This window comes from Erithacus rubecula (genome assembly GCF_903797595.1).
Source record: "Erithacus rubecula genome assembly, chromosome: 13".
Taxonomy (NCBI): Eukaryota; Metazoa; Chordata; class Aves; order Passeriformes; family Muscicapidae; genus Erithacus; species Erithacus rubecula.
Window position 1 is genome coordinate 11,113,207 of NC_136665.1, and position 22,555 is coordinate 11,135,761.

Sequence of the window (22,555 nt, forward strand, 5' to 3'; positions counted from 1 at the left end):
CAGCATCTCAAGTCCATTACTTTGATATCTCTGTTTCATAATGGCACAAGTGAAGGCAAAAGGCAAACCTGACCTCTGTGGACTCTTGTAAGCACAGAGTGCCAAGAAAAAGCAGAAAGAAAGTGAGAGCCATTTGCAATTCAGTAGGGATCTGCAACCCTTCTGTAAATGCAGTACAGTGACAAACAAATGATGGTCTCATGCACATCATTAGAGGCATTTCCCTGTGCTGATGATGTGCTCTGATGCCCACCAAGTTTCATTCTAGCAAAGCATGACTTTGTTTTCCTCACCTGCTGGCCTGCACTGCCAGCCCATGGGGTCTGCCCTTGTACCTGGGGGAGAGAGAAGCCCTGATGTCAGCTTCAGTGGTTGCCTTTCATGCTTTCAGCCTAATCTCTTTTATTGGCAGCATCCAAAGTTGGATGCTTAAACCTCATATGGAGACTGAATAATTAGAAAAAGGGATTGTATCCAACTGCTTCATGTACTCACATGTGCCCCAATGGTGAAAAGTCACGAATGTCTTTCTTCTCTCTTCCCTCCTTGACTGATATTGAATAATTTTATCCCTCTCAAGTGCAGGAATGGTGTTGTACTTTAATAACTGGTTTACCTTAGTTAATATTCAGTATTACCTGCTTTCCCTTTGACTGGAGATTTATATTTTATGTTTTCCCAAGGCAGGTATGAAGGCTGGCTGCACCCAGGTATTGCTGCTACTGCTAAGCTTCCACTTCACATTCCCCAAATTCCAGCCTGGTGTGTTTAGGCAGATATCTCTTGCTGTTTAAATTGAAAAACAATAACATTGAAATACACTGAGGTTGAAGAGAAAGTCAAACAACTGCTTTAGGCTTAGGCTAAGAGAGCACCAGGTAAGAGAGATTTTGTGGGCAGGAAAGCTCCTTTAATGCAGGAGAACCACCTCAACAGAGACATACAGGCTGAATAAGGATATGATGTGAAAAAAGAAAATCCAGGTAGTTGAAAAATGGCCAATTATTTGAATTCCAGGGAAATTCCAAAGCTTGCTGTAGCACATCCAAACTGCAAATGTTCTGACAGTTTTAGTATTTTTAGTGGTGTTTTCAAGACGTCTTCAAACCACTGTTGATTTCCCCCCTCCCACCGCACTTTTATCAGCAGGTGAAGATGACAAAGCAGAGTGGGAAATCAGAATATTACAGTGTTCACTACCCACACAGTCTCAATAAAGAGACCATAAAGAGAGAGAACCTGACGTGCAGAAAGCCAGCTGTGAGAGCTCATCCTCCTGCGTGTGTGCAGCAGAGAGGCTGCAGAGCGTGGGGATGAAATCGTGTCACTGCCTAAGGAGTGGTTTGGGCACAGTGATTGTTATATCTGAATGATCGTGACATGCAAGCAGGGAAAACAATGATGTTTGCAGACTCTGCAGAGAAACAAAATCCTTGTTTCTTCCAAGCACGGCTGAACTTTGCAACCAAGAGCTTAATGCCATACCAGGTCAGTTGGGATATAATTGTCTCTAACCAGAGCAGTCAAAAGTTGGAGTTTGCTATCAACTGGCTGAATGACACCCAGAAATTCCTTCCAAACTTACAAACAAGCAAAGAGACAAGTTTGAACCTGAACTCCAGGGTAATCACACTTCTCAGGAGCATAAACAAACATGGCACCAGCTAGAAAATTATTCTTGAGGCATCACTTTAGAGTGATCCAGAGGAGAAGTTGCCAAAGTTGGGGTCGCGACCCCGAGCAGCGCTGATGGAAGGGAGGTCATGAGCCCAGAAACGAGGGTGGGAGCCCACAGGCTTGGGAACTGCTGATGCAGACAGATGGATGGCCACGTCAAAGGGGTCCCCTTGGAATACCCTTTTTCCCCTCTGCCTCAGAAGCAGTTGCAAGTGAAGTTTAAAGCTGACGAGACTGGCTGTTTATAGCAGGCTGCTGTATTTTTACAAGTATCCCTGGAAATGAGCCCAAGGTGATTAGGGAGATGGGAGCAAGGAAAGCTCTTGAGGGAAGGATGTGGGACAAGGAGAAGGGGATGAGAGGTAGGTCTTTGGGGAACAGGATCTGCCAAGCAAAAGTACAATTCATCAATTTTAATGGGAAGAGAAGAGAGACTTTTTAAGGTTGTAGTGAAGTTTTAAAGTTTAATTTGGAAGGTCAAATTCTTCTCCCATAAGAAGTTTGAGGGATGAAGCCTTCCTTGTGAGAAGCCCCTGATGCTGCCCTGGATACCTTGGTGTGGAGGTTAACACAAGGTGGGACTAATTGTGGCCAGAGTAAGATCTGTACAGCTACAGAATAAGATAATTATCTCTAAGTGAGTCTCCAAATGGCTTCCTTTACTGTCCTTGTGTTTCAAACTCTACCAAAGCTAGGCCCTGCATTTATGTGTGTTGAGAGTAAGACACTGTTGTTGGAAACTTGGGTGGTTTACTTTATAGTGCTCATATAATGGAAGAAAGTGGAACAGACCAGCAAATTAATGTCGCTTACATTGCTAATTTTGTATCATGTCATCATTAAGAAAAGCACTTTAAGTTTTAGTAATGTCATCTTTTGTAATGCCAAACTGGCTTCAATACAAGAGGAGCATCAGCACTGTGAAATGGATACCTTGAACAATCCCAGGGCATGGAGGAGACAAGCAATTTTTGGCAATTAGGAGGGAGCATAGCAATAGCTCAGGTTCAAGTCAGGGTGGGAAATGGGCCTGGAGGGGATAAAGCAACAGAGCCCATCATTGCAAAGCAAACATTGTGTCTGTGTGGTGCAATACTGAGCTGTGGCTACGTGCTGGGTACAGTGCAGAGGCAAAGTCAACACCATGTGTGCTATTTATTTAATAGTGTTATGTTGAGAGGTGTTCACTGACAGGAAGGTTTTTGTAAGCCTGCAGCTTCAGGGTTTCCTGAGTGCTCTCTTTTAGGCTGGGATGCCAGGGATGAGTCCTGCTCAGGGCAGAACAAGGCTCTGTGAGCCCCAGGCCAAGGCAGAGCCAAGTTGCCTTTCTACCCCAATTGCTACTACAGAGACTGAAATAAATGCTGGAGAGAGAGGAGAGGTGAGTGAGACACTGAGAACGAGGAGAAGTAGGGTTTCTTGAGCTCCAAACCCACTGGCAGAGGAGACCTAGGGACTTCTGCACAGAGAAACTTTCTGCCTCTGCTTGTTCCTAGCAAGTTAAAGACTTCATAGACCTTTTTATGATTGAATGAATTCATGTCAAGCATGTGCAACTTCAAATAGCAGCTAATTGGTCAAGCAAGTGATGCCTAATCTTACATTCTCTGTTGAGGGCCTTGGGACCTTTTTTCTTAAAGGCACATGATTTAACAGGATGGTCCAGACTGAATTTGTAGGTGAGATTCAGTTAAGGCTTTCTCATGCAGATCTCCTCAGTGCCAACTATAAAGATTGTTCACAGATGTGCTTCAGGTGTGGCCAGATTAGTGTGGAACCAGTCCATGTATCCAGTTCCATCATAGACCAGTCTCCACAAGTTTCTTTTCAGGATTTAAACCAAACCTTTGATTTGTTTGAGAAATTCAAAGTTTTATTTTCATAATTACCTTTGCTTTTGGAGCTGCCCTTAGGGCTATCTGGAATCTACTGAAACATGCTGAACTCTAAATCAAAGGTTTCTGTATTTCATGTCAAATGCACAGAAATCAAGTATGGGGTTTCTTCTTCAATCATGTGGAAGTTCATTTTAATTTCCAAAGCACACTGTACTTTCTTTTAAGAAACTGATGAGTTCTGTTTAATGCTGAGGTCAGAATATATAATTTCAGCCTGTTTTTTCTCATCAAAGCATGTGACTTCAGTTTCCAAAACATTTGTCCCCAAATATCTTTTTCCAGTCTGGAAAATAACCCATGGGAAAATAATAAAAATCTCATCATGATGCTTGAAATTGTCATGGTTTTCACATGTGACTGATGACCATGCAAAGTAAAGAAAGGATCTAATGTTACAGGATATTTATGGTCAGTTTGTGTTGTGATTTAAGTGTCTGGTGTCTTTGCTGTGATAACCTAGTCCTGTGGCTGACCCTGCCCATCTCTTCAGGTACACCCAGTCTCCAGTGTGCTTCAGTCAGGAGGTTTGTTTGAGGTTGTTTTTTCCCTGATACTGCCTGAAAACACTTTAAGGTATATGGCATCCTCCTTGTGAGGAAGTTTTTCAGGGGACTGTCAGGAATTTTTGATTCTCACTTGCAGTCTGACTATTCCTATTCTTAATTCTTTCTCTTACTGCTGGTTATAGAGCTCATCTCTGTGATGGCACCCTTAAAATAAACTGTTATCAGGTTCATAAATCAATTGTTGATAAATAATGTAACCTGTCCTCCTACCAGAGCTCCTAAATACCAAAGATAATTATTCCTGAATTTAAAAAAATACAAAACAACAAAACAAAATTTAACTGGTTTCAGCCCATTAGAAATCTAAGCCTTCAGAATAAATCCTTTACCCAAAATATAATTCTCCCAATTGAAAGCCAGGCATGATAAAAATGCTAGACTAAAAAAAACCCAAACGAACAAAAACAAACAAAACCATGAAAACAAATAAACAAATAAATGGGCTTTTCTTGCTGGAGGCTGTTACAGGGCAGAGCTCTAGAAATAGATCAATTCACTTAATGAAGAGCCTTTGGATTACAAGTTTTTGGTTTGCAGACAGTGGACTCTCTTTATATTTCTATATTAACAGAGTTTCTCCTAAGGAGCTGTGACCTTTAATCTCATTATGTATGGATCTATGTATGTGAATGTGACATGTGAATTTGTTACCAAGATACTATTTGAAGCAAACATCCTAAGGCCTTCCAAGTTGGCAAGTTGATGCTGATTTCTGACTCATCCCAGCCTAAAATATTATTTTGTATTTCTGCAACATTTTGGACTGTAGAGGGAACATCAGCCATCTTACCTGGCTGATGCTATCAGGTGCTTTCCATTATTTTCCAAATGTATGTCCTAGAGACAGCCAGACACACACATCAGCCTGGATACAAATGGCACTGCAGATGAACAGGAGTCAGTTTATCAGAAAGGTGGATCAGCTCAGTTAACCATAGCAACTTATCTATAGCACCATAAGGACTTGACAGGTTCTTTCAAGCTTGATGGAATTTGCATCACCTCATGTGCTGCTTTCCTCATCTTCTTTCTCCTTTCTCCTTCCCTGGATATTGCCATTTCTTATTTTTGTGCAGACACACAGTGCCACTGGGAGGTTTTTCTGCTGTGCTGGTTCAGCAGCAGGGCTGGGCAGAGTCGTGGTGATCTGGGTGTGGCAGCAGAGAGACCATTTCTGAAATGGGCTGGGGGGCTTCAGCCTGTGCCACAGGGGCTGGGCTCCTGTTAGCCCCTTGGTTCTAATTTATATAGTAGTCACTACTAATTAACAACCTCTTATCTAGTTCTGAGAGTTATTCTGGAATGTGGCCTTTAGTTATAGGGGATTGATAAATGCCAGGGGATTCACTTCCAGTCCTGCACTCATTCCAAGAATCCTTTAACAGTGCACAATATCTCTTGGTGCTGCATAATGTCTATTTCTGAATTCTAGCTGCAGCTGAGGCTTTCTTTTTTTGTCCTGCTGGAGTTGCTGAGATTGTTTCATTTGTCAGGGGAGTATGTTCAAAGAAGAAATACTAAAATATGTTGAATAAAAATATATTTAAAGTATTTCTACTCTATCTGAAATATTATTTTTCAAGATCTTGCAGAGTGTCTGTAGTTTAGCCAGCTGCAATATTAATGGCACTTCATGAAAAAGTGCCAGAGCCCTATAACTTTCATATAATTAATGAATTGTAGATACCACTCTCAGCACAAATAATTAGCAGGATTTATACTGCATTCTCTTCACGAAGAATGAGTCACTCTCCCACACTCAAAGCATGCAGAAATTCTCAGGGAAAATGCAGCTGAGTACATTTCATTTTTATCATTTCTTTTAGCTATTTTTTGGGCTTGATGACAATGTCATGGTAAATGAAATCTAGGGCATTTAATACCTTCATGCCAGGAAGCTGTCCTTGTAAAGGGAGGGCATAGCAGTTATAAATTTGTACTAGTAATGAAAATTATTTCCATGGACATTACTTTTTTGTAGAGCAGAAGTTTACTAAGTAGTACCTCATATTTATTTTCCAAAAATCCAGAAGTGAAACTCTTTACAAGCAGAGGGGCTGACCTTCAGGAACTCACATGATTTCCAGCAAGATGCCACATATAGAATTGAGATAATGAAAGCAATGAAAAAAACTTGCCATTACAAGTCTCCTGAAGCTGGCAGGTGTTATCTCTGTGGAGCCATGCTCCCATATGTGTGGCACAAGGCTCCCTTCCCTTGTGTTCCAAGAATTTATATCACTAAATAGTTCAGAGAAGTCACAGTCCTGTATTTTATGAGTGGTAGATGATACTGGGGGGACTTTGGAAACTCACAATGATTGTATCCAGTTGAACAAAATGTATAACTCCTCGTGTAGCTAACTTTTAATAGCACAGTAAATAAGTAAACCTGGGGTAAATAATAGTGGAACAGAGGTAACAAATTTACCAGGATCAAAAAAGTAGACTATAGGTAAGGAAGGGTGTTCATGGGCTGAGGCCCTTGCTCAGCTGCATTGAAATAGGTCAATTTTTCCAGCCTGAGGTGCTCCTGTTGCCTCATCTTGTCTTGTCCTTGGTGTCTTTGAGACAGGTTCTGTGCCCTGAGCTGCGTGTGCCCTTTCTCTCTGGGTACCTAGCAAAGCATTACAGAGGAGTTTGTGCAGCTCAGTTAGATTTCTCTCTTTTGCTGTCTTGCTGGTATGGTTAAAGGAGAGCTTGGAAACTATGAATAGAATCATTATTTCAAATACGGTCCAAAAGTTTGTATTTTCACAACTTGTCTTTTCAGAGAAGAGAACTGAGCTCAGTCAGAAGAAAAGCAATTGTGGGATTTTTGGAAGGGACTAGATGGCACAGGGAAAGCACTGTGTTGCAAGTGGGTAGATCCAGCCCGTGGGTGCCATATGTTTTGAAATCCTTGTGGTCTGGATAGTGACCAGCTAGATTTTTCAGCCTGAGGCTTCCAGCTCCACCCCACTGAGGAAGGATTTCCTGCTGCTATGGAGCCCAAAAAGTGCTTGAGCACCCTGGAGTCCCTCTGCCACTTACCAACATAAACACAATTAAAGCACCTTTGCAGCAGGGTCCTTGAAAAAGGAACTGGAGATCACTGCTGCCTATACCCTGCTTTTCTGCAGGCTGCTGTCTTGATACATTTCTGTATCATGAAATTTCACCAAAATCCATGTTTGAAGTGCAGATTTTCTCCAGACAAATTGTGGGCTGATGAGCTCTGCAGAGGCAGGCGCCTGGCCTGTGCAGAAGTGTCAGCATGGGATCTGAAGTACAGGGGTCTGGAAGGCAGAAACTTTGTGTTATGTGGCCTTTCTGTTTTTATAATTAGGATATTAATATGGTTGAGCTCTTTCTTTCATAATACGCTCCTCTGATGACTCCCAAACATTCTCCTTCAGAGATAGTCTGCAGCCAGTTACCCAGATAATGAAGAATGGCAGGGAGTGGAAGGGGGAAGATGCCCACAGATAATGTGAAATATGTGCCAGTGGGACAGTAACTAGTCAGTGCCATCTTTAAACATGCAGAATGTGCATCTCCTTAGGGCCACAGATAACCTGGGGCTCCTGGAAGCCATAAGCAGGTGAGAGTCTCTGTCCTGGCTGTGACACAGCCAAAGCTGTATGGAAAAGAGAATGGGCCAATCCAAGGCTCAGGTAATCCATCTATGGATAATCAAACACCGTGTCTGATGTGATTTGACTGCTCTCCTTGTTAAAGTTTCCACTGCCAGCCTAACAGGATGAAATTACTGCCACTTATGTTGATATCTTTCCTTATTCTAATTAGTAACTGGACTAGGAGCACACTTTAAGATCAGCTGAGCTATATAATATAATACATATATAATGTAGTATATAACATAGCTTTTTACATCAAGTACAGGGAGTGGAAAGACTGCAGAGTGCATGGCAATGCAGCTCAGTCATCTTCTGAAGATTACTTGACTTCAGTGAAAAAGGCTTATATTCCTCTGGGTAGAGACATTCTTCTCCTGTGACATAATCTCACATTTTATCTTTTATCTCCTTTCTTGTTTCTGGAGAAAATATAGTGAGAAGGATAAAATACCCTCTGGTGACCCCTACACCTCCAGACTCCTTATTGCCTCATGTCTTGTGACAGGCAACTTTCTAATGAGTGTTGCTGGAGGAGGTTTCACAGTTCTTGTTAAAATGATTTGTTGGCTTTAGGACTTCCATTTGCAAGATGGAATCCCTTACCATTGAGAAGATGCAGACCCTCCTGATACCTTCAGGACCCTCCCCTTGGTGCTTCATCCAGCACTGTTGATGCCAGTGGAACTTTTACCCTGGATTTCAAACCTAATTGGGCCTGAGGACTGTGGTTCTTTCACCCTTTGTGCAGCTAGGATGATTATGACCTTCCCTAGGGTCTGCAGACACTGTGATGGAGGGTGGGCTCTGCCACACATGGTGGGAGCTTTGCCCTGAAGTGCTGGCAGTCTGCAGTTCAGGTGTGGTGCAGTGGGTGGGAGTAAAGCAAAAGCTGGGAATAGGCACAGTGAAGGTCAATGAGACCAAGCTTGCTCTGATTTGGCAGGTGAATATCCTGATGGCTGCACTGATTAAATACTGAGTCACCAGCTGCAGGCTGGAAGGGGGAAGGGAGACATTAGAAGGATGTGGCTGTGGGGGGACCTGAAGAGAAAACATTAGGAGGACAATCATGCCCAGAGGACTAGAATAGCTTGTCCACCAGCTTAATTGTTTTAGGCATTTTAAACACACTGGGTAAATCACAAGAATGCCCAAAAGAACAATGTTGCATCAGTTATCTTCCTGATCATTTGACAGCATTGATTTTTATTTATTCTAGACAAAATAGGGTTATTTGTGATGTTTCATCTTTAGTCTGAATGTCTTTAATTTGGACATCCATTTAATTTGGAAGTTTTCCATGTGATGCCAGGAAGATTTCCATGTGAATCCAGACTAGTGGATTGTAGTCATGACTTGTAACCAAACATCTTTCTTGCTCTATGTTACTGACCACAGCTTGGGTTATGAAATGTGAAATAATGTTAAAATCCAGTGTATTTTTCTGTGTGGATTTTGTTTATTTTTATTTTTAACAGTTTGATTGGACAATGAAAAATGTCAGTGATGCCATTTGCAAATATTTAGGTACAATTTGCCTTTCAGCCATTGCTTGGGAGTGATTAATTGCTTATAAAAACTGATAGCTGTGGATTTTTAGTTCCTTTTTCTTAATAATCCTGAGAAAATACAGCTTTACATAAAAGGCTATATGAAAAGGTAAAAGCATGGCCAGGTTGAGATGACAACATCTTTTTCATGTGTTTCTAACTTTTTCAGAGAGCAGCAGCAACAAGCTGAGCAAAGGTTAGAAGCAGAATGCTGCTTCTGTTTCCTTTGAATTCCTTTCATCAGTCCAGTGACTACACGAGCCCTGATGACACATTTCTGGGTCACATGTGCAGAAAGATGGACTTTATGGAGATAAATGGCATGGAAACTATTCTAGCTCGAGACCAGTTACGTCTACAGGTTTCACACATGCTGTAAATGTGTATATTCCTCACATGGACTTTATTAATAGCACCAGACTGAGACAGGGAGAGCCAGTTACATTGTTCCACATGTAAGTAAAGAACAGAAATACAGTCCTTCTTGTTCCTTATTGTATTAAAACTGCACATGGTTTATTAGAATCATAGAATGGCTTGGATTGGAAGGGACCTTAAAGATCACCCAGTTCCCTGCCCCTGCCATGGTCAGAGACAGATTCCAGTATCCCAGGGTGCTCCAAACCCCATCCAGCCCGGCCTTGAACACTTCAGGAATGGGGTATCCACAGCCTCTCTGGGTAACCACAACCAGCCTCAGAGTAAAGAATTTATTCCTAATATCTAACCTAAATCTCTCCTCTTTCAGTTTATTACCCTATGAGGTATCTTAGACCAGCACAGGCCCATTAGGAAATGCAGGGCAGCACAAGTCAGAGCACACATAACCCAAGCCCAGGGTGGCAGGAGAGGAGCAAGGGCACAAGGGTGCAGCATCCACATCTGGAGAAAGAACAGGAGGCCCAAATGAGTATTGAAAGAGCCAGACTCATGCATGACCAAACTGAATGCTTGTTTTGTTTTTGGTCCAGTGGAAACTTTGCAATGGAAGAGTTAGATAGTTTTCTTCCTTGGCTCTGCCATCAAAGGGGTCCTGGTGCCATTCCCAGCCAACTTTCTCACATTCAGTGGGATCTAGATTTCTCTCTGCAGGATATTGCTCTGGTTAGGAGATCAGAGCAAAAATGCTGGAACTGAGGTTCTCTTTATTTGGATTTTTTCAGGTTCATCAGTCAGTTCCACTGCAATTCTTTCAGCTAGTAGCAAGTTGTTGCCCTGGTACATGGATTAAATAGAGTTGGAGACACAAACTGGAGTGCTTGAAGTTTGCATATCCAGTTTTCTGGGTTCCCAATAACAGGAAAAACTGAAAATGTATCTCGAGAAACTTGATCCAAGTATTCATGTCCTTCAGACCCTGAATAAAACCATCTGGATGGAAAGAGCTTTCATCAATGACCCTCCTGTGTTAATCACAACCAATTAATTTAATATTCAGCAACATGGACAAGTATGGAAAGGTTAATCCAGTTTGCAATCTGTGATGAGTATGAGCTAAACTCCAAATTCCAAAATAATCATAGCCTGGGCTATGCTTAAATTCCTACTTATAGCTATAAAAAGGGATACTCTGGCATGCTTCAGAGATGTGGTGAGTCCAGATGAAAACACAGACATCAGGTGCTGACTATTGAGTAATTTAGGGTAAATTAAAACTGAGAGCCATTTTGCAATAGAGGAGGGTAAACTTTGCTAACGAAATTATTGCACAAATTATGTAATAATTCATGCATTTTCATTTGAAAAACAAGTAGAAATTCATAAAAGGTGGAGGCAAGGGGCTTCAAGCAATCCTAAGAAGAAGAGTGGTCTCCCATTCAACATCTTTTATATGAATGAGACTTCAGATAATGTGTTCCTAAATGCCAGAAAGAAAAATAATACCAGCAAACTGGTACAGCTAATAACTAGGAATCTGGATCAGGATTTCTCTCCCCAACTCTGTGCCTAACATATATTTTTACCCTGGTAACTTTCTGACTTTCAAGCCTCAGTTTAACCATGTATTTAAACCAATAAACCAAAATGTATCCTGTGAGGATGTTGTAAAAGAGGGTTTGGAGGGGAGAGATGCTGAGTGTTGTGGTATTTGAGCTGTATTTTTACAGGTTCACTCTCAGAAGAAAATATGTATCCTGTGTAAAATTCAAAACATTCCTCCATGATCTTAAGTTCAAATGATGGACATAAATGAGCAAAATTGTATTTAAGTGCTAAGCAGGATACAGCAATAGGACTATTGCATTTCCATTTGCACTGCAAGCAAAGAATTCATCATAAAAGTGCTATGTCTGCATGGTTTTCAATCACATTTATGGGGATGATTTACCTCCTGTAATCCAAGTTAGCCACATTAGTGGCAAAGTATATTTACTAAGCTATAGGGAAGAAATAAGTCTTAAATTCTACTGGTTTCTTTTCATCTCAATCAAACACTCTACATTAAATTCCTGAAATTTCTATGCTGCTACTTGTAATGGGTCAGAAATGTCAGGGTATCCTTGAAGTGGAGCACTCTTCTCCAAGGCACTCTGCATAGCTTAATTAGCACATTTATTTCTTTCCCTGTGCCTTCTCTAAGGGCTTTCATTATGTCAGATGCTTCCAGTTATTAGAAATCAGAGCCAGAAGTCAACTGATGAGCTACTGATCACTCAAGCTAAATGTAATTTAATGCAACAGTTATCTAAGCAGTCTGCAAAGCCCCTCTGGGGTCTGTTTGTGTGGGATGCTGCAGGATTTACATCCCTAGAGACTGTGAAGTGCAGAACAAGGCATGTGCACATCAGAGGACGTGATCCTTTAATGGCTCAAAGTCATCACTATGGTATTTTCATTATTCTTCTTTGCAAGAAATCAAGCAAACAAGCTTTAAAAGTGTCCAAAATTAGATGTTTGTTTTGTTGGTGTGTAATTGGGATTTTTTCTCAACAGGCAATGAGGGACTTCCCAATATCTTCATATAGTTTTGTTGTCTGGAAGCCCCAGCCTTGGCTGTGTAATTGCCATAACTGGGCAGTGAGGGAAACAGTTCTCATTTTAAGTACAGGAACCAGACCATGTCTCAGAGTCTCTGGCTGAATGTTTTCCATCCAAGGTAACTGACTAAGCAGAACTAGTTCTGACTCTGGCTAATGATATGTCATTAATGTACAGGTCCTCTAAAATGTTTGCGTATGAATGGTGGGACTTTGACCCTGAGATATCAGAAATCATTCCAATTAGACTAAACACACATAATTCACATAGCTCAGTATATGGTGAGGTCTCTTACCAAGCCCTTTCTGATCATAGCCATTCTATGAATGACAGCATGTGCATGTCATACTGGGATTTTCCCCTTGGCCTCTGTTCAGTACCAATCTGATAATGGGATGAAAAGTGGACTTGAGAAATGCAGTTCAAAGGACTTGCACTGTTGAACCTGCATACCAAGCCTGGCTGTATGGGTCATAGTAATGACTTGTGACAATATCACAAACTGAAGACAGCCCATGCAGGACCACAAACCAGAAGATATATAGCCCACAGGTGGAACAGTGAGGAGGAGGAGCCAGGCAGGAGCCATTTAGGGAGTGGAAGGCAGCCAAAGGATGCTATAGGAAACAAGTCATGGCAATACTGTTCTGACAACAGTTTCTTCTTTCGCTTCCCTGTGGAGTTCTTGCTAAGTTAAAGTTCTCTGTTTGGTTATCTCTGCTCTTGAAAAGACTGAGGTTACATTTTTAAAGACCTGCTGCCAAAATTTCTGAAATACAAAAGGAGCAAAGAATCACATAAGTATAAAAAAACTATCCAGATTACTGGGTTTTATTATATTAGGAAGTATGAGAGTGCTGATGCAATGTAATGTACAATAAAATTGGTCATGGTTTATTGCCATATTTCATGCAGACAGTGAAATACAGGAACTTTCCAAAGAGCAGTCTTATGTCTTATGTGGTGTCTGTTGGTATATTTTACCCTGCGTGTTAACAGTGCAAGAAAACATTTCTGCTGACATCTTGTTAAAAAAAAACCAGAACAAACCCTACCTTCTTCAAAAAAACTTTTCATTCCCCATCTGGGATGCTGTAGACTACCCCTTTTTGTTAAGGCAGATTTGACAGCCACATGTATCACTTCAGATTCAAGGACACGACCATCTCTCTGTCTGTATTGTCTGCTCACAGTAGTTTTCCTTTTATCAGATCCCACTGTACATGCTGCAGGACCCTCAAAGGTACTGTGGTTTTAAATACTCAACTTTTTATTGAGCAAATCAGTGCAGGTGAATGAACAGTGTGAGTAGAGTGGCAGCCATTGAGGCTGGGACGTACTGCAGCATCTCAGGAAGGAGCAGCCAGATCTGGGATGCAGCACAGTAGGTGGTAGAATCTCATTGTTCCTATAATACTTCTTGAGACTTCAGATATTGTGATTTTTAAGGGTGTTTCTACTTTAGCAGCAGGCTGATCAAGAAAAAACAAAAATAGGTGATGCACTTTTTTCTTTTAGTGGCAAAATGCTGTGTATCTCTGAGTACATCTTTCTAATTAATCTGGTTGTTCACATTTCACACATGCTCCTCTTGAACTGCCTATAGCAATATGCAACACTCCTCAGCTGGTCTGAGTTTGGGGATTTCAAAGCCTTCCTGGCTCTAATGAAGGAGAAGAAGGGCATTGTATGGACTTTCCATAAGGTTGAACTCCATGCAGAAAATGCAGGGAACAACTTGTTCCATCACCTTCGTTTAATATGTTGACAAACCAAGGCTTAGACATGGCAAGTGTTTTGACCTAGTTTACCCAGAGAGCAATAAGGAAGTAAGCTAGAAAATACCAAGGAAATTACCCAGGGAATTCTCCAACAAGGCAATAAAGCACAAATGAGTCTTTTTGCTATAAACTGTCTGCAGTGCCCTCCACCTCCGTTGGCTTTGCACAGAGCTGACTTTGTCACTTAGTGGTTTTTGGAACAAACAGTTTTTGAAATGTCCCTTTTGGTGAGTGTAAGCAAAGGAAAGGTAATTGGTCACGTGCTGTGAGTGCTTCAGATGGGCTCTGGATGCTGTCTGAGGCAGCACATGACCTGACACGCTGAGCGGGTGAAGGGTGGGTGCGGCTCTGCCAGGGGTGCCTGGGCTTGTTGGGAGCATTGTTGCCATTCCTGCCCACTTCTCTCTCTGTGGTCTTTCTGAAACAACACAGGGTATGAGCAATGGTTGTGTGATGTAATTCATTTAGAGGGGAAAGCTCCCTCATAAAGTTTGTGAGGTTATTCTCTTTGAGACAAGAGTGAGTGGGGAGATGGGCTGGCGAGCTGAAAATTCAGTGGGACACTGTCATCCATCCTGCAATCAAAGTTTAAACAAATCTTCCACTGGAAGGTCCTGAGTCTGATCTAAGAGCAAAAGCACAGACACTGCAGCAGCCTGCAGTGCCCTGGGCTGGCTGTGCACATGCTACAGGGTTGGCATGGCAACACCAGCATCCAGTGGGTGTAAGAGCATCCCCGAATCACAGATGTACCTGCCATCCTGCTGCACCTCCCAAGTGCTGAAGGGGAGTGTCATGGGAGCCAGCAAAAGGCTTTCTCTCCCAAAAATAACTACTGAGAATAGGGAGTACTTATCTGACAGGGCCTGCTATTGAAAAACGGATCTTGGTTCATATAAGCAGGAAAAAGACATTGAGGCTTATTTGTATTTCTGCCCCTGAGCACAAAGGGGTTGGAAAGCAGGCGGATCCCACCGATTGTGTGCTCCTCCTGTTTGGAGATGTAATCGGCGTCCACATACTGTGCCACAGCCTTTCCTCATCTCTAGGGGCTGGGTTGGGGCTGGGAATGGTGTGTAGGGATAGACCACCTCCAGTGTAGAGGTGAAGACTCCAGCATCAGGGTGGGGGAGGGCTGGTCCCTGATGCAGAGTCTCTCCCCATCCTCTGACATGGGGCACACACTTCTGGGAGCAGCATTTGCAAGGCATGGAAGAAAACAAGGGTCACCCTGTTCACTGAATCCCAACTTACCAACTGGAGAAAAAGCCTCTGTGTAAACAGCACAAATGAAACGGATATTTCACTCTGCTACTGATAAGTTTATCAGCAAATCCAATATGCATTTTGGACCCCGAGGAAAATACAAAGAAAATATGTTAAAGAAAGAGATGTGGAGGGTCCTCAGCTTACCTCCAGCTTACCACACCCTGGGGATCAGGGTGCTCTAGTCCATGCTCTGGCACATGTCAATCATTGCTCAGCCAACGTGACTCCAAGGTTGAGGTTTTGTCATTTATAACCACAAGGTCCAGTCTTTCCTGGATTTCAGCTGTTTTAAGTGCTATTGAGATAAATGAACCAGGACTGTGGAGAGGCTCTAGGGAAGATGGAAGCATAGCAGGGGCAGGCAAGGAACACAGCTGATGTAGGGGAGTACCACGGAAGGCCCTGCTCGACCTTGGGTGAGAGGTACAGCCATGGCCTCTCCAGCTGGTATTGTCTGTGAATAGACCATTGTCCTCTGCAAGGAAGCAAAGAGAAAACTGTCTCTTCTGCTTCCTTGACTGTGGCTCTGAGCCAGGATTGCCTCACCAAGGGCTCGGCACCAGCTCGGAGGTCTCACAGCTCCAAAATGCCTCGCCCACGTTGCCTGAAATGCCTGCTCTGGTGTCCTGTTACACATGGATCATTTTGGCTGACTGGATTTTGTTCCCTGCAACTGAGTGGCTGGAAGGAAGGAGATGTGTTTCACAGATCTTATAATAGAACTCTTGCTTTGACCTCCATGACCGGGAGATTAACGCCATTCCAGAATGATACGGTGCGTGGTTTTTAAGGGTCCAAAGGCAATTCCTGTTTACAGAGCTGGTCTGGAAGAGCCTCATAATATTCAGGCTGGGGCAGTGGCTGTGCAATTCCTTCCCTATCACTACTCTTTCAGGTGGACTTATGCCCTGCTGAGGGAGAACTTGAAACATCCTGTGGATGGCTGAGCCAGGCTGTTGAAGTTGTGCAAAATCCCACTGTCTGTCTCTGAGACAAGAGAATGAGGAAATTCTTGTACCTATCTCTTCTCTTCAAAGAAAAACTCTTCAGAGGTTCTTCAGGGAGATTCTTTCTGAGTTTGGATTTTCAAAATTTCTTTTAGGAACTATTTTGATGAAATCCAGATAAAGGTTGCCAGTACTTATGGAAAATTTGTCACTGACAGTAAAAGTCCATTTGCAATAGCCTTGGACTTCCTTCAGTTATTCAACTCTGCAGATACAGTCTTAAATGTTTTGATCTATTGTGGTCCAATCTGCTAATCCTAATTGTGGGCCCATGCCCAGCATCTTTACCTCTAATGGGCACTGAGAGCTGGGCCTGTGGTCCTGCTCCCACCATGCCCACTTTTCCAATAAGTACAACAGGCTAAAAGTGCTCTAAGCAGGAAAAGTCTCCATCTGCTAATAGCTTCAACATTTCCAGAAACCAGAGCATACAAGATCTCCTTTCTGGGTAAATGTATTCTCTTGTCCATGAGGAGCTTGATGCAAGTGAATCATCTGAGGCATTGTGAGCCTGTGGGGGTCAGAAGTGGCAGGAGCCTGGAGTCCACTGTCTAATGCATTACCTGGCACAGCCTTAAAGAGAAAATTGGTTATGTCTTTAGTCAAAGGAGTTATTCACTGACTCATTGTCATGGCCCAAAATGTAAGGTCCCTTTTGGGGAAAGTGGCCTTTAATAAGCTCTCATGTTTACTTACAAGATGTAGACTTACACCATGACCCTCTAGGTCCTTTAGGTGGGACATTTTTAGCTTGTTATTAACTATGACCTTATGGAAGGAGACTGGGACATACACGGCAGGGAACAGCTAAGACTAGAGCCAGAGGCAGAGATTTTAGTTTTGGAAACTTAAATTCAGATTTTAGATGCCAGCAAAATGAGAAGATATATGAATGTGGAAATCCACCATTTAGGATTTAAACAATGCAGAGCTCTTGTGAAGGAAAGGGCGAGGCACACTGAGCACATGCAAAGCTGTATTTACTCCAGATGCATCACGCTGTGAGGTGATGACATGCCTTCCTTCCCCTCTCTACTTCTCATTTTCTCTCTGTATCAAGGATCCCTGACCTTGGAAATTATTTACTTCTCTTCTGCAAACCGTGACTCTCGTTTCGTCTCCTCTCTTTTCTGAGCAAAGCTTTTGATGTGTTTCAGCCTCTCTGACCAATGCACACAGGCAGGGATGGTGCAAATCCCTGCTGCCTCGACTGGCCCTGGCCATATCCCAGCACAGCTGGGTGTGCTGGGCTGGGATTTTCCGAGGGCTCCTGCGGCAGAGCAGGTTACAGACCGATTGAGACTTGTTTGGTGGCTCAGCCATGTTTGCCACAAGGGGGGGTGAAGAACAGAAACTGTCTGTGGAAATTTACTGACTCTCAAGACCGCATGACTTCTTGCTAAATCTGAAAATTCCCAGTATAATTTTTCTAAACCACCTGTGCAGCCTTTCATTGTTTACCTGAATATTGTAGGGTCAGAGGTATTTTCTTGTCAGTGACATCAGTCCATCATTTGCCATAGGGGTGAAAGTTAAGCAAATAATTAATTAATTAATTAATTAAGGCACTAGTTTCTAATACGACTTCCAAAGAGTTGTTGAATTTCAAATTTCAAATAGGGTCTTTTTTTCAACAAATCAGGCTTTAGTGTGCCATCTCTTGTGAAATATGTGCCCATTACAAGTATGAGTGGGAGCAAGTAAGGTTGTGAGGAACCTTTCCACAGCTTCTGTTTTCAAACAGTGGTTTGCAAAGAAGCTGTTCTCTTTTCTGTTTTATTTGAAAGGTCAATATGTGTGAAGCTCTTTAAATCATCTGAGGTGGATGGGGGTTATGACTAAGAGATAAGGAGGGATTTGTCTGTCTGACCAACTTCCCCTCTGCTTATAGAGAAGGTCGGTATGTTCAGAAGTGGCAAAATACCAGTGAGTGCAAAATGCAGGGTGTAAACTGCAGTTCAAACAGTTCACTCAGTTCAAGGGGCTGAGCAAAGAAATGAAATGCAAGATGCTGCAAGGCCCAGCTCTGTGTCCTGCACAAGAAAGGCCTCCAGTGATGTCTATAAGGAAGTTCTCAGTCTCCAGCCCATGAAAGATCAATGTAATGTCTACTACAAAGTTGATATGAATTTTATTGCTAAGACAAATTAAGTTCTTTGTCATTTTTATACTGGATCACAACACACCCATCAGAATTAAGGCTATTTGTTAAAAAAAAAAAAAAAAAAAAAAGAGTGAGGGAGAGGGGAATAAGACAGGCGAAACCAGAAAAAAATGCACTGAGTCTCTGTTGTGCCTCTGGGCAGGGCACAAAGTCAATCTGCAGTAATGTAATTTCTAAGCAAGTCATAGCTAGGAGTAAAAACTGCAATGGTGATCAGAGATGACCAGTGCAGTCAACTCAAGCACAGCTAAAGGCAACGTCTTCAGAGCCTGCAAAGCTCATCCAGGGCACAGTGCAAGGCCCTGATAAGTGCCTGCAGTGCAGTACAGCCTGGGTTTACTTTAATATTTTATAGATAAGGCTCTGCAACGACAATGGAGTGGTTCCGGTGCAGCTGAAGTTGTGTCAATAGAGATCTGTCTACTTAGGGTTTTAGCGCTGGGGATGAAGCTGTATATGTATATGTATATGTATATGTATATGTATATGTATATGTATATGTATATGTATATGTATATGCATATGTAGCATGGTAAGAAGCTGTATATGTTCCAAATAGTGTTCCCTATAGTAAGTCCAGTTTCTAAGCTGGGACTCTATGTGTTGAAGTCTTCATTCAAATACAAAAAACCTCTAGCAGTTCAGAGCAGGAATAAGACATTTGCAGATGGATAACAGTGATGATCTGTTCTTTGCATCCAAATTTTTGATTTGGTACATTTAGTGTAAGACAAATTGTCTTGAGATTTGACATACTGTAAATTCTTTGCATGTCTAGGAGAGGGTAAAGGAGATAACAGATAATCCCAAAGACCCCAAGAAAATTTGTATAACACTTGAGATCAGATAATGAAACCCACAGAGGGGAAGCAGATGCATTACAGGCAGCAGGACTGCAGATTGCACATCACATAAAATGAATGCAGTTCATCACACTAAATTGTTCATGCCCAGACCATATATGTTCAGTTTTTGACAAAGTAATCTATTTACAAAGCTCCATAATGCAGCAGATTCAGCCACGAACGAGTTATAAACAAAGAAGCTATTCAGCTGTCAAAGCAATTTTCAGCTATATGAAAGCAGAATGGGATGGAAGGAGTTCTGCTGAGCCTTCTGCTGTCCCAGGAGCTGGTGCTGTGCATTGTGAGCCTCGTGTGCCGAGGGGAGCGCGCAGGGCCAGGCGCCCACGCTCACCCGTGCCCGCACACGTGGCACCATCACCTGTCACCCACTGCCTTCCCAGCTCCTGGCAGAAACTGCAAACCATTTATTTCATCAAATCCTTTATTTCAACCCTGCTTCTGGTGGGGATGGCGCTGAGTTCTGTCCGTTCTGAGGATGCGTTTGGTTCCCATAGAAACCGGTGTACTTTGGAGGGGGAAAGGCAGAAGGAGTCTGAGGGAAGCAGGAAAATGAGGCAGCACAGAAGTGTGTGATGTGAATAGATGGTTCAGGTTGTGGGGATCTTCACCAAGTGGCTAAAGGCTGAAGGCAGTGAGCTGCCTGATTTATTTGTGGGTATATCATTCAAGAATAATTCAAATCCTTTCTAATGTACGTCAGTTAATACAGCATCCTATTTCTTCATGTGCACTATCCCCCAGCAGATAGGCTGTGTCAGTACTGCAGGGGCCAGGTTTCCAGAGTGCTTTCTGCTGACACTTTGATGTTTGCTGTGTCTCTGGTGTCATTAGCAGGTGTTTCCTATCTTCATCCCCAAACTTGGGAAGGAGGCAGGGCCTGGGAACCTACTGATTTCAACTAAGGTTCAATGAAATACCTGTCAAGTCTCCCATAAAATAAAATTTAAAAAAAACCCAAAAACAAAAACTGTGCATGATCTGAACCTCCCAAGGGGTAGGCAGGGCAGGGAGAGGCATGCTGGAGCTATTCTGTAATTTTTTTATTTTTTTTTTTTTTGTGCCTTAAACCAGCCAACTTGCCATTGAATCATTTAATAACTAATTAAAAGTCCTGGATAAAGCACGCTGTCTACAGCTTTCTGGCAAACATCCCAATGACTTTAGTAGAGCCAAGATTTTACCCTTTCCTTGACTGCAGAGCTTGTTTGTTGTCACTTCTTTTTCTCTAGCTGCTTTATGTGGGTTTTTTTTTCCTTTTGTCAAATATTCTCACTCCAGCTCCAGAACACAGACTCAACACGATGGATCTCAAGAGTGAGTTCATGACCAGGTAGCTGTGTTTTGCCCATTTCCTTTTCTGCTGTGACCTAGGAGATGACAAGGGGTAGAGGAGAGAGCAGTAGAATTTTCAGCAGCTAAAGGCTGCCTCAAATATTGTGTGCAGGCATCAACTTGACTTGCAAGTCTTTGTTGACAGAGCTATGTGGTGCTTACAGAGGTCCCTCAGCTGGTATCTGACCAGCTGGAAAAAGGATGGACCACTCCACTACCACTCCACTAGCCTGGAGCATCAGCTTTTTCACCACCCAGGTAAAAAATGCTCCTTCAGGGCTGAATGCCAGGAGGAGAAACAGAACCCTATACACATGTATCCTATGTGTGCAAATGCTGTGGTAACAGGACAATGTTCCCATGCTGTCTGTGCGTGTTCTTTGGTACATACTCCTCTGTCTTCCACTTTTGTGTTTACCACTTGTATCCTCTGTAATTTTGCTTTCAAGGTCTTTCTTAGAAGAGACCATTTTTGCCTGGAGCTGAATAACCCCAAGATGCAGCTCTGCTGCCTGCTTGCTTGAAGGCAGGGATGTGCCAGAAAACCCTGCTGGGACAGGGGCTTTTCAGCAGAGCACACTCAGGTTTCTGCTGAGTTCTTCACTAGAAGTTGCCCTTGGTCACACATGGCCCATGTAGAAGGGACCTGGGCCAACAATAATTGCCAGAACTTACTGCATTCTTCAAAGTTTAGAGCACCAAATAATGAAATGACAGCAAATACCCTAAGCCCTCACCAACAGATACGGTGGGAAAACCTGCAGCAGTTGCCTGTGGTGTTGCCATGATGCAAACCCATGCTATTTAATTTATTTTTGTTTACTTGAAGCCATGGCACCTAACAGTATTGATAGCTGAGAGTCTTATTTGCTGGTTTATTGACAAGTTAGAAGAATAAAAAGACACTTTGCAAAGATGGACACTATTTTGTTGAACAGCTCTAATCTTAGCAGTTTTCCATTTTACAAGTCATGTTAAACACTCTTCTTGAGACTTTTGTATCCAGACAGAAAGAAACAGATTGTAAAAAAATGTGCTTTGTGGGTGATGTAGAACTCTTCTGGGGAATCCATCGGGGAGGATGTTTGCAATATATTTATGAGGTCCCTTGCAGATCTTTAGATGCTCTCAGATGTTCATTCTCTTGACCTTTTTATTGCTAACATTTATTCTTCTTTTAATGGTAAGCTCTCAGAACAATGCAGAGGGTTCAATTCAAACTCCAAGCAAATCTTACATCACTCTTGGCTTTCAACAGGGCTCTACATAGAACTCAGCAAGATTTCATTGAGGCTTTTCTATAGTGTTGGTTATAGCTCTCTAGGGGAGTACAGGGAAAATTACTTTAGGCTTTAATGTTCTGTATTCATTAGTCTGTGATTTGTTTGTTCCAGAGGTTGGTTATTATCTTTGATGCTGTGTCATTTTGTGAAGCAGCACTGAGTGCCAGAGTGACAGAGCATCTCTGGTGCTGCTGCTGATTCACGGCATGAACTGCTGCAGAGTGATGAAGTACCTTGACCATGTCAAGATGGCTCTGTTCTAGATAGTAGCTAATATCTAAATACTGGATGTTATGTGACAAGCTTGAAGGCCAGAAGATAATGTTCAGGCGTGATGTCTTTGTGATGTATTCAAAAACATAATCTGCTGGAAGCCAGTGTAACTTTATGTGTGAGTGTGGAGAATATGCATGACTGTAAAATCAGGGACAGGCTGTTATTCAAGTACAAAGTTAAATAAGAAAGGTTAAAACAACTTTTTTTTTTAAAAGCCTCTGAAGTCCATGTGTACTGTTTATCATCATGTTGTACCAAAACAAAATGTGTATTTTGTGATGCACCAT

The 22,555-nt window shown here is 42.4% G+C and overlaps 1 long non-coding RNA gene across 1 annotated transcript in view; it reads left to right on the forward strand.

Moving 5' to 3' along the window:
- LOC306807504 overlaps nucleotides 1–22,475 on the forward strand; it is a 34,019-nt gene extending 11,544 nt beyond the window's left edge. Inside the window, exon 2 of the long non-coding RNA XR_013775732.1 lies at nucleotides 22,104–22,475. This is a non-coding gene — a long non-coding RNA (uncharacterized lncRNA). The remainder of the gene's footprint in view (nucleotides 1–22,103) is intronic.
- Nucleotides 22,476–22,555: the final 80 nt, after the last annotated feature.